This window comes from Homarus americanus, unplaced genomic scaffold (assembly GCF_018991925.1).
Source record: "Homarus americanus isolate GMGI-L3 unplaced genomic scaffold, GMGI_Hamer_2.0 scaffold4896, whole genome shotgun sequence".
NCBI lineage: Eukaryota > Metazoa > Arthropoda > Malacostraca > Decapoda > Nephropidae > Homarus > Homarus americanus.
The window spans coordinates 2,409,904-2,423,323 of NW_024749657.1; the positions used below are offsets into that span (position 1 = coordinate 2,409,904).

The 13,420-nt window shown below is 43.3% G+C and overlaps 2 non-coding genes across 2 annotated transcripts; one reads left to right on the forward strand and one right to left on the reverse strand.

The window, feature by feature from the left end:
• The first annotated feature begins 2,523 nt into the window (after positions 1-2,523).
• On the forward strand, positions 2,524-2,594 carry Trnag-gcc. The gene has a single exon. It is a non-coding gene; the product is annotated as a tRNA-Gly (tRNA).
• A 378-nt stretch (positions 2,595-2,972) lies between these two features.
• Trnag-gcc lies at positions 2,973-3,043 on the reverse strand. The gene has a single exon. It is a non-coding gene; the product is annotated as a tRNA-Gly (tRNA).
• Between the last annotated feature and the right edge of the window lie 10,377 nt (positions 3,044-13,420).

Sequence of the window (13,420 nt, forward strand, 5' to 3'; positions counted from 1 at the left end):
TGTACTTTCGGACATGGCACACCCCAAAGTTTTTAACAACTGAAACATTTAGGTTAGTTTAAGCTAGGCCTACAGGGATTCCAGGGGTTAGGTTAGGTTTTGTTATATGAATCGTTTTCGTTTTCTCCCCCACCCAAAAACACAGATTTCACTGGCTCTTCCCCATTATTGTGTGTGTGTGGGTGGGGGGGGGGGGGCATAGAAACTAACAATATCCACCAAAAATGAAGGTCAGATTTATTTAAAACAAATCAAAATACACTGAAAAAACATATTGGTCAACCCCAAGGGACTCATGTCCTAAAGTAAAAATTTACCCAACATTTACTAGAACCTAATAGAACCAGGCCTAACCAACCAAAGAAACCTACCTAACCTTACTTAACTTCCTATTAACTTCATATTAAACAGAAAATACTGAGCCAACCAGAGTGCACTCAAGATAAAATAGCTTTAGTTGGAACTTAGCCAGTCACGGCAAAATATCCACAATGAAAAAGAAAATAGTCAGTGAAGTACAACAAAATGATAAAATATGTACACCACATGTACTCATCAAATATTTCTCCAACGATAAACATACATAAATACTCCAAAGTTTTATGACCTCATCCACAAGAAACTATTTTAACTTTCTGCAGGGAGAATCATTATCAGTGCAGTATATATATATATATCAATAATAATCAGTTCCAAAGGTTCCACCCCATTGTTACACTCAATAAAATCAGTGTTACTCATATGAATAAATAATCACTATTCACATTTGGGTAGGTGTAAGGTGAAATATACACCAGTGAACGTAATAACAAGTAAAGTAAGTGTCAGGTCATTACTTTCCTCGGCCGCAACTACAGGTATTTCCTTATCTAGCACTGGTATAAATCCCTCTTTACTCCACTCTCGCCTCCGAGGTCAACTACAGTAGTTCATCCTGTCATGACACTCTTGCCACTCTCAGAGTTAACTAATAATTAAATTTTCTCCTTTAAATTTCAATACTTGAAAATAATTCTCTCGTTGAGCATCACATGCCGCTTGTTTTCCAGATCGTTAACCATTATTAACCACACCCGATCCCACATGATAACACCTGTGAACGAGCTACTGCAGTACCACGTGAGGTCCCTTATCAAATGTGCTTCACAGCAAGATTGTTTATTAGTAATACATGTGCGTGACAGATGAGTGTTTAAGAATATGTGCGTGACAGCATAAATGTTTAAGAATAGGTGCGTGAGAGCATAAGTGTTTAAGAATATGTGCGTGACACCATAAGTGTTTAAGACGGTGTTTGGCAGCATAAGTGTTTCAGAGTATGAGTGCAACATCAAGAGTGTTAGAGTATGTGTCTGTATGAAAGCATGAGTGTAGGAATCTATCGGCATGTTTCTGTGATTCTTTGAGCGTTTAAATGTATGTTTCTTACAGTATGAATGTTTGAGAGAGTATGTGTAAAAGCATGAGTGTGTAAACGTATGTGTAGCACCATGAGTGTTTAAGAGTATGTGTAGCAGCATGATTGTATCACCACAAGAGATGTATAGGCACTTGATTATGAATTAAAAAAAATATGTGTGTATGTGATAATGCACTATAATGTCGATACATCCATATGAGTCAAGTCGTTTCAGGAGAGCAATAATCAAGTTTTTGAAAGTTAAAGACTTTCTTAGCCCCGCCACACAGGAAAATTATTTATCTTTGAGGGGGAGGGGGATAACTATGGCAAAGGAATCCTCGATAGTACAGTAATAATAATAATAATAATAATAATAATAATAATAATAATAATAATAATAATAATAAACGGTTTATTGAAAGAGTTTGCAGCCCGACGGCTGAAAATATACATTGGACATAAATGACTTAGTACATACATTGGTGGTTTAACAAAAGCCTTCATTAGAGAAAGGTGAAGGAACATACAGTGAAAATACAGATTAATGTTTACACACATAGATCATGTGAGCTGAGGTGTTGAACAGCAGACGCGTAGTATAGTAACTCCCTCACAGATGGCGTTATGAGGGGCATCACGTGGAGAACTAGTTCCCTCACAGGTGGTGTTATGAGGGGCTTGACGTGGTGTAGTAATTCCCTCACAGATTGTGTTACGAGGGGCCTGATGATGTAGTAGTTCCCTCACAGATGGTGTATGAGGGGCCTGATGATGTAGTAATTCCCTCACAGATGGTGTCATGAGGGGCCTGATGTGCTGTAGCAATTCCCTCACAGATAGTGTATGAGGGGTCTGATGTGGTGTAATAATTCCCTCACAGATGGTGTTATGAGGGGCATCGCATGGCGTAGTAATTCCCTCACAGATGGTGTTATGAGGGGGAAGATTGGGTTCAGTGGCCGGAAGGCACTTGTATTGAACCTTACACAGTGTGATGGAGGTGACCATTAAAATTTATACATACACCTGTTTAAAAGGCCTTGTGAATTTTCAAGAATAGTAATGGACAATTATATAATTATTTAAGAGTTACAAATTGAACCCCTAAAGGTTCATACGTAGCATCGGTGGTTCAGTGGTAGAATTCTCGCCTGCCACGCGGGAGGCCCGGGTTCGATTCCCGGCCGATGCATCTTTAGATAGTTTTTACACCTGAGGGAAAAGGTTAGTGTTGACTAACTATGCGCTGCGAGTCCACTTAGTTTAACATTTCGATAATTTAGTTTCTCTCTCAGAAGGCCGTAATTGTAAGTTTTAGAATATTTCGATTGAATCAATGTAAAATATAGATGTTTCGGTACGAGGTGAGGATGAGTTGGAATAATTGTAAAACATTACGTCAAAGGCCAAGGTCACATGTCGGTGTTAACTTTCCATTCTAAGTGAGGGTTTGTGTTGTGATAAACATCTTATATTTATTTTCTATGACCGATGGAATAGGGTGTGTAGCTTGTGTGGGCTATAGCTTTAACTTAACAAGTGTCTTACAGACGTAAAATTTAGATAAAGATGCATCGGCCGGGAATCGAACCCGGGCCTCCCGCGTGGCAGGCGAGAATTCTACCACTGAACCACCGATGCTACTTATGAACCTTTAGGGGTTCAATTTGTAACTCTTAAATATCTATATAACCGTCCATTAATATTCTTGAAAATTCACAAGACATGTTAAACAGGAGTATGTATAATTTTTAATGGTCACCTCCATCATACTGTGTAAGGTTCAATAGAAGTGCCTTCCGGGCACTCAACCTGATCTCTAGCGTAGCAGGCGGTGATGCTATACTGTACTATCGAAGATTCCTTTACCACCCCCCCCCATCAAGGATAAATAATTTTCCTGTGTGGCGGGGCTAAGAAAGTCTTTAACTTTCAAAAACTTGATTATTGCTCTCCTGAAACGACTTGACTCATATGGATGTATCGACATCATGGTACGTAATCACATACGCACATATTTTTTTTAATTCATAATCAAGTGCCTATACATCTCTTGTGGTGATACAATCACGCTGCTACACATACTCTTAAACACTCATGCTGCTACACATACACTTACACACTCATTCCTTTACACATACTCTCTCAAACATTCATACTGTAAGAAACATACATTTAAACGCTCAAAGAATCACAGAAACATACCGATAGATTCCCACTCTCATGCTTTCATACAGACACATACTTTAACACTCTTGATGTTGCACACATACTCTGAAACACTTATGCTGTCAAACACCGTCTTAAACACTTATGCTGTCACGCACATATTCTTAAACACTTATGCTGTCACGCACATATTCTTAAACACTTATGCTGTCACGCACATATTCTTAAACACTTATCTGTCACACACATGCATTACTAATAAACAATCTTGCTGTGAAACACATATTAAACACTCAAGTTGTCATACGCATAGTCTTAAATGATTATGCTGCCATGCAAAATATCTTAAACACTCTTGCTGTCACTCACATTATATTAAACACTTATACTGCCATGCATAAATATTACTACTTTATTCTGAAACCTCATGCTGTTACACAGAGACACACTTATTATAGTGAAATATTATATGTATACCACCATCATATTACAGTTCAACACTCTTATTGACTTTGACTCATCATAATAATAATGTAAGTAATTCATTAGATTTCAGGTTCAGATTTGCCCCTCGAGGGGCTAGTTTATTGGAAGTTAAGGCCATTATACAGTTTCCACGTCTTACAACCGTTGATAAGGTGCATAGTTTTCTTGGTTATCAGGATATTAGCATTCTTTCATAAAAGGGTATGTGATCTAAGTTTCGCCAGTGATTAAGTTACTCAAGAAGAACGCGACTTTTGTCTGGAATACTGAACAGGAAGCTAGTTTTATTGCACTGAAGACAGCACTTACCAATACACCTGTTTTGGCATTTCCTGACTACACTCAACCATTTACTCTGTGTACCGATGCCTCAAGACGAGGGCTAGGGGCTGTACTGTGTACTCAACAGCTGGACACTCGAGGGAAACATAGTGATTGCTCACGCAGCTGTTCCACAGAAGGAAAAAAATTCAGGCAGACTAGCACGTTGGTATCTGACCATTCAAGAATTCGCTCTCATGTTCAGGTACTTATCGGGACGAGCGAACATGGTCGCTGACGTTTGTCCAGACACATAGCATCAGTTACGTCTGCATTTCTTTAATTCTCTCGCAATTACGGGATGAACAACGACTAACTTGATCTCTTGTGGTCTACAGTCATTTTTACTCTAGAGTCGGGTGAGGAGGCTAAGCTCTCAAAGTTACCGCTTACGTTTAGTCACTTTGAATTACTCTCCATCGCTCATTGTATTGTTACACAAATTGTCGTTCCTGATACACATTAGTAGGTTTCTTATGAATACTGAACGTAAAGGTGTTACGTATGCTGTGGATCAGACAGTCTAGGAATGGTAATTTGCAGTCACTTTCTAATTCCAAAGTGAATTTGATCGAGGGGCTAAGTTGTTAAATAGTGGTAATACAGTCCTCAAACGCGAACAAAATACTAAATTCCTCTGAATTATTGTTGATTAGAAACTTAACTGGAGACACCACATACAAGCCATTCACAGTAAAGTCAATAAACAGTGTGGTATCATGTATCACACTCGACAGTCACTCACTCTCACAGCAATGAAAGAAATCTATCATGATCTTGTTACTAACACCTGATACACTGTCACACACTATGGGGGGCCTCTGGCTCTTCAAAAACACAATATCTGGTTACTGCACAAAAGAGAGTTGTACAGACAATGACCTACTTGAAAAAAAAACTGATCACAAACGAAAAATTTGCTATATTGAAAATGTTAAAATTCGAAGATATTAACACCTACTGCTGTGCCCTCTTTGTTCACAAATCTATCAATCACTTGCTTGACAACAATTATTTCCAGTTCTGGAAAAATCAGAGAAACAACTTAAGGCACCCAGAGCTACTAAGACCACCCCCATGAGCTCCTCTCAGACCAAGACCTCCATAAAATATCACGGTGTGAAGGTGTGGAACAACTTACCCCCACCCATTCGAGCAAAGACTACTCTCCCTTCCTTTGAATCATATCTTAAAAAATATCTATTGTCTAAGTATTAATATTTCTTGTAACATTATGAGATGTTTTTATTACCACCATGCTATTGTACTATTCCAGATGATACTAAATGTTACATAATACTTCCTTGAGATAAATGTAAAGTATATATCAGGTACCTAAAAGAGAGCTCAGCCATGTTAATATTGTTATTATTATCCACTCGGCATCTGTGTTTTTCTGGCTAAATAAATTGTTTAAATTTAATTAATTTCAATTTCATAGCCAAAGACATATTACATGATCTACATATCTAAACCAAACTGCTGAAGGTGGTAAAATATTAATTAGTAGTTACTTCTCAAAAATTTCCATATATAACTTGCTAAACACTGGTGAAAGCGGATTACCCATCGCCATACCAAATTGTTTAGCATAATATTAGCCATTGAAATCAAATTTACAATCCTTAATACCAAGATTAATAACTTTAATGATTTTTTTTGAGAGGGGCAAAGATTTATTCTCCAGGGGATCTGTGAGGAACTAAAGCAAATCATCAACTTGGAACATTGTAAGAATGATGTTACATCAAAACTGACCAGTTTGAAATCATAATTAATGTGTAAGTTATTGAGTTTATCAACTAAATACATATTATTCTTAATATTAGAGTTTGATATGTTGGCAACTAGAGGGTTTAGTAAATAAACTAACCATTTAGATAACTTATAAGTAATTGACTCAACTAAGTTGGCTTATTTGGCTTCAGGGATAATCTGAAGTGTGAAATAAACAAAGAAATAAAAATTTAACTGAATACAGAAACAATTAGGATAGAATTAACCAATGGTGGGGAAAAAATAATCACAGGAGTAATGTATAGGCCTCCTAATCTTGATAGAGTTAATGAGTGACGTATTTGGGATGAAATGCGCAACGCATCCAGACATAGTAAAGTCTGTAAAGTAGGCGACTTTTACTTTAGCCAAATATATTGGATCGACCTTATGGGTAACTCAGAAGCAGAGGATCTTCTTGAAACAGTTCAGGACAGTTTCCTAAGTCAACATATAGCCGAACCCACCCGGGGTAATAATATACTCGATTTAGTTCTGTCAAATAGCGAAAACCTCATTAGTAATGGAAGAAGGCAGATATACAGCCCATTCCGAAGCCCAGAGAACCAGACAAACCGAGGCCCATCTCCCTTCTCAGCTGCATAGCGAAGACGGGAGAAAGAATGGCTCTCAACCGACTCAAGTGGAAAGTAGGCAGCCCACACCCTCTCATCTTTGCTTACACCGAGAACACCGGCACAGGCAACAACATCGCCGAGATACTCAGCACAGTGGACTACAAACCAGCTCTGGTAGTCTTCCTCGACCTTGAGAAGGCCTTCGAACTAGCAAATCCACTGGCCATTACAACGACGCTCGCTGAAAAAGGCGTCAAAGGAAGGCTGCTGGGGTGGATCCAGCACTACCTCACACAGAGAGAAGCAAGAGTACGCTTTCAGGGAGCAACCACAAGCTACAGGGTCCATGAAAACGGAACCCCACAAGGAGGCATCCTCAGTCCAATGCTGTTCAAAGTCCTGATGGAAAATCTTGTCAAACTTCCTTTCAGACAAACAGCCAAGCTCCTATGCTATGCAGACGACTTACAGCTTATAGTAAAAGGATCAAACAGACTAGCCAACACGCAACACGCACTCCAACTTATAGAAAAGGAGTGCAACAGACTTGGACTCAAGATAAATCCAGCCAAGTCGAAAGCGATGGCCATCTGCACAGACACACCAGACAAGATGCTCTCCATACAAAACACGCCGGTAGTCTGGACCAACGCCCACCAGTGTCTTGGAATCTGGTTTGACCAGAAACTCACCTTCAAGCCGCAACTCGAGTGTCTCAGGCACAGGACGAAGAGCAGACACAATATAATGAGGTCGCTCACCAGCAAATCCGCAGGAGCAAACCTTCATGTGCTCAAAGCCTACTACACGGCCGCCATCAGATCGCTGGTAGATTACAGTGCTCCAGCACTCATTGGACTGGGAGAAGACCAAATAGCTAAGCTACAAGTCATCCAAAACAATGCTCTCAGGACCATGCTCGGAGCACCCATGTGGACCAGAATTTGCAATCTGCAAATGGAAACCGAACTACCACCCCTGGCAGTACGAGTCAAGCAGGTGACAGCTGGTCTCCTCGCCAAAATCTGTAGAGCAGACAAGCCCACAGTTGCCAAGATTCGAATCAGCGCCTCCCTCCACCTCGACCACAGAGTGCGAGGGGCCACCTGGTCGCACGAGGCAAGCGAGGTCATCCGACACCTGCAAGCAGAAACACTCGTCAAGAACAACCAAGACACACGAGACAATGGTTACACTGTTCCTCCACCATGGAGCCCTCCACCAGCCACACTCAAATTCACCGACCTCGGCGATAGTAAAGCCAACCTCCAGAAGGAGGACCTCAAAAAAATAACTCTCCAAGCCATAGCCACCGAGACACCGGCTGATGCAGCATCATACTTCACAAACGGCTCGGTGGACCCAAAACATCATAGATCCGGAGCGGCCTTCTACACCCAAGGTCAGACCCTCCGATGGAGACTTTCCAATGACTGCTCCACCCTACAAACAGAGCTGGTAGCAATCTCAAAGGCCCTACAACGCGCTGCAACACAACACAACAAGTCCATCATAATTCACACGGACTCGAAATCGGCCATGCAGGCGCTGCAACACAGCGAACCAAGAGACAACGTCCACATCATTACCTCGATCCTCGCACAACTACAGGAATTCCAAAGCCAAAACCGCCCAGTCGTCTTACACTGGATTCCCAGTCATGTCGGGATCGGAGGAAACGACGTGGCAGACGAAGCAGCCAAGGCAGCTACACGTTCTAGTAGCATACACATCCAAGTTCCAGCAAGCGAGCAACAGATCAAGAATCACCCCAGAAAGACTAGCAAGCTCCACATCAAAAAGAGCTTCCTTCACGCATTCAACGCTGGTTCCCAATCAGCCAAATGGTACCTGGCGGCCACAAAAGGGGAACCACCTTTCGCTGACAAGAAAACTCCAAGACAAACCCAAGTCAGCCTTCATCGACTACGACTAGGGTACAAGTGCACCTGGCAGACGATCGGAAAAGTCGTCAGGGAATGTACCTACTGTCAGGAGCCGGCAGCCAACCCACTTGAACACTATCTCCTCGACTGCGAGGTGACACAAAGCCTCCGAAACAGAACTCAAATCTCCCAAGAATCACACACAACACCAGCGACCACTCTAACCCGAAAGGCCCAAACAGACCACATTCACCACCTACTCCGGGTCATCACACGATACCCACCACCCAGATAGCTTAGAAAGTATCCTCTCCCAGCAAGTGCGGACCCCAGTTCGGGGGGCGCGCCACTCCGAAACTGACCACGAAAAGAGTGGGGGTTGGTGGCAAGCGTCCACTGATCGGGGGTCCGCTCACACTTGCAACCTGCAGTATCCTTCCAATCTGCAGGTGGGACCACCTCCAATCCCAAATTCACTTTGGAATTAGAAAGTGACTGCAAATTACCATTCCTAGACTGTCTGATCCACAGCATACGTAACACCTTTACGTTCAGTATTCATAAGAAACCTACTAATGTGTATCAGGAACGACAATTTGTGTAACAATACAATGAGCAAAGGCCCGTGTCGGACTACGGTCCGACAATCTCAACAACAACAACAACAACAGTTTGGCCGAGAGGCTGACTAGACACCGGAGGAGACTCACATTCTTGCGGGAATAGCTATTCTCCCGTAACGGTTTCTATACGCCATAGCCTACTGGATCCTGTGCACATGCACTGATTCTCGCTGTTCAACAGCAATTTCATATTAAAAGTGACTGTCATTTTTCCAAATTTTTGACACCTCACGAGCGGTCAGGACTGACAACCTTACCCTTCCCTCCCCACAGTTAGTGTGAGTGACCCACACAACTGGGAAGGAAGCGCCAACTGTTGTCCTTCCTGACGTGGTAGGAGGGCTTTCTCTCTTCACTTCATTCTTTCTATCACTTACCCTGGCCGAGGCACCTGCTGATTTTTCAATACTTCAGTATTCGTGCTAAAGCCCCCCCAGTGGTGCACACCTCACAGAGTGGGATTGTGTGTATCCAGTGGGGGTCGGGGAAAATCACCTGGGCCAATCCAGCAGTGACGTCTGTGATAGTGCAGGCACACCACTGTGCGGGGGTCACCCTTAAGTAAAAGTGTTTTTTTTTTGCACTAAGGGCCTTACATAACCTTAGTGCACCAACAACTCAGTATATGTAAAAAAACAACTAAAACTGTACCCAAGGGGTGGTTCCCAGCCACCCCAACCATGCCCTCTGGGAGGGGAAACAACAAGCCCCCCTCTACTCGTCCAGGCAGGGACAAGCAGAGGCGGGAGACCAATCATAATGACCCACGACTGCCAAGACCTCTGACAGACAAAGCCAATGAAACGACCACCGACCAAAAAATCCAACAAAGACGTAACATTGAAGTTTCAACTGAGAAGGCCAGAGTAATCCACTTTCGGACTGTTGACACGTCCACCTCGTTTGACAAAATTAATGGATTCATTATCCAGAAGGCCATTAAAGATCAGATAGGGGACGTGGAGAAAGTCCGAAAGGCAAGAAAAGGCGAACTCCAAGTTACTGTTAAAGACGCTAAGCAAATGAGGGACGCCTTGAATCTGAAAACATTTCATTCAACTATAGTGGAACCGTATATCCCAGCATTTCTCAATACCTGTAAGGCTGTAGTTAACAGCTACGAATTCCAGGGAATGAGTAATGACGAAATTAAGTACCACATGAAAGATCAAGGAGTCGTCGATGTCTTCGTCTTTAATAGGAGGACCGCAGACGGAGAACGAAAACGATCAACTACAGCTGTACTGACTTTTGACGGACATGTTAGGCCCACTCATATCTTGGTAGGATATGAGAGAGTCCAAACGAAAACATACGTTCCATTTCCCATGCGATGTTTCAACTGCCAAAGGTTTGGACACACTGGTAAGGCCTGCCGTAACACCCAGGTATGCTCCAAATGTGCTCAAACCGGACACAGGGACAATGACTGCACACAAACTGAGGAAAAATGCTACCACTGTTCGGGTCAACATGCTGCCTCAGACAGGAAGTGCCCTTCCTACATGACGGAGTATGAGATCAGTAGGGTGAGAGCAGAGAATAATTTGGACTACAAGGAGGCTAAGAGGCAGGTGGAGATGTCCTTGCAGACACCAACACCTGGAATGTCCTTCGCATCCGCTGTAACCAAAAACACCTCACCTCCCAAAATGTGCACCACTGGAACACAGACTGAGACCAGGACCATTGCAACACAAACTGACTCCACACTCACCGGATATCCAACCACAGACGCCAATGACGAAAACTCAAAGACAACTATGACTACTAACGAGACTAAAACTAAAAACAAGTTAAACGAGACCACAAAACTTAAGCAGACTGTCGACCTTGTCTACCCCCAAGTAAGGAGAAGGTCGCTTTCTATCGAAAGCATGACAAGAGACTCTTTACCACAACCAGTGTTTCGCATTGTTGAAACACACCGGGGGCAGGGAGCCCCTGCCGAGCAGAGTACTGGCTTTTTGGAGCCGGGAGACTGCTCATTTGATGCGGGGGATCCTTCCCCGGCACACAATTCCCCCCCAGAAACAAGAGCAAAGAAAAATAAAACCCAAAACGCTGACCATATCAACTCTCAGACTTAAAATTCAATATCATCCAGTGGAATTGCAGAGGTGCTAGGAATAAAAATGCTCAATTTCATTTACTAAAGTCATTATTCCGGCCAGACGTTTTTTGCCTACAAGAGACGCTACTTGAGGGTCAGGACGACCCACCTGTATTTGACAACTACACGTCCTACCGGGGAGACAATCTAAGGGGGGTAGCCCTATATATTAGGAGTGAATTCGCCCAACAAAGAGTCAACCTGAGCGTGAACCTGCAGACTGTGGCGTGCAGAGTCAAGTTTCGGTCTGGCTATGTTGCCGTCTGCTCACTATACTGTCCTCCGGGCGGGCTCATTGACGATGGTGAGCTTGAGGAGCTATTTAACCAACTGCCAGGAAAAAAAATGATCCTCGGCGACCTCAATGCTCGCCATTTGCGGTGGGGCAGTGTCCGGAGTGACGGGAGGGGAGAGCAGGTGGCTGCAGCTATACTCAACTCCAACTTGTCTCTTCTGAATGACGGTAGTGCGACTCGAGTGGACGAACGATTTGGCTCAGCCTCAGCTATAGATCTCTCTATAGTTGATGCTTCCTTGCTATTAGATTGTAAATTTTCTACATACGACGACTCTCTGGGTCGCGACCATTTTCCGATCTGCATTTCTTATGAGTGTGGCGCCCCAACGGCTACTCCCGAGGTGCGCTACAACCTTAGGAAAGCAGACTGGAGGGCCTACTCAGGAGCCGTTCGTATAGACACCATTGGAGAAGACATCAACACCAAAATGTCACACATAGAACAAGCTATAATACACGCAGCAGATTTAACAATTCCTAAGACTTCTGCAACAACCCACAGGCCTTGAGTTCCATGGTGGACACCGGACTGCCGACGAGTGGTTTGTGAGCGAAATAGGCGATGCCGTTTATTCAACAGAATTCCATCTCTTGAAAACTTAATTGAATATAAAAAAGCTAGAGCAAAGGCTAGGAGGGTTCTCGGGGAGTGCAAGAGAGAGTCTTGGCGGGCATTCGTCTCCACTATTAACAAGGATACCCCTTCCTCTGAGGTATGGTCGGCTATAAACCGGGTCAGATCCAAAGGAGGAAGGACTTTTATCCCACAGGTGAGTAGTGGAGGGCGGCTTCTCGACGAACCCCAGGCCATTGCTAACGCCCAAGGCCAGAAGTTCGCAGATGCCAGTAGCTCCACCAATCATGATCCACGCTTCGGCGTGTTCCGTGATCGTGCCGAGCTCGTGCATCTCGACTTCGAAAACGGGGACGAACAGGACTACAATCGAGCATTTTCCCCAGAGGTACTTTCCTTTGCTTTAAATAAGGGCAAGGGCTCTACTCCTGGACGTGGCGGTATACGATACGAGATGATTAAGCACCTTGACCAGGGAAACCTGGACAAATTGCTAGAAGTGTACAATGAGATCTGGACGTCCAGAACGTTTCCAAGCTCATGGCACTTTGCCCATGTCGTACCGATCCCAAAGAGGGACAAATGCCCTACCAACACCAACTCATTCCGTCCGATTTCGCTCACAAACTGTCTGTGTAAGGTCATGGAACGTATGATAAAGCGTAGACTAATGTATTTTTTGGAAAGTAACAACTTATTGAATGATCGACAGTGTGGTTTCCGCCAAGGTAGAAGCACACTAGATCATTGAATAAGTCTTGAAACTGACATCTCAAAAGCTCTTTGCAGTAAAGAAACACTAATTGCAGTATTCCTAGACATAGAAAAAGCTTTCAACATGACATGGCGGACTGGCCTCATGATGAAGCTCCACGCCTTGGGTCTGAGAGGTAATTTGACAATTTTCAATAGAAATTTTTTACAAGACAGGACTTTTTCCGTCAAATTAAAAGGTAACGTAAAATCAGACACATTTGTCCTAGAAAACGGAGTTCCACAAGGCAGCGTTTTGGGCCCAATATTATTCCTTATAATGATTAATGATTTCCTATCACCAGCCCCCAGCTTAAGTGACCTCAAATTCTCCTTGTTTGCTGACGATTGCGCAATCTGGCGCTCCTCTCGGGTCGACAGACTATCTGCACAAAGGGTGCAGGCCGGCCTAAAAGCCGCTGAACAGTGGGCAATACAATG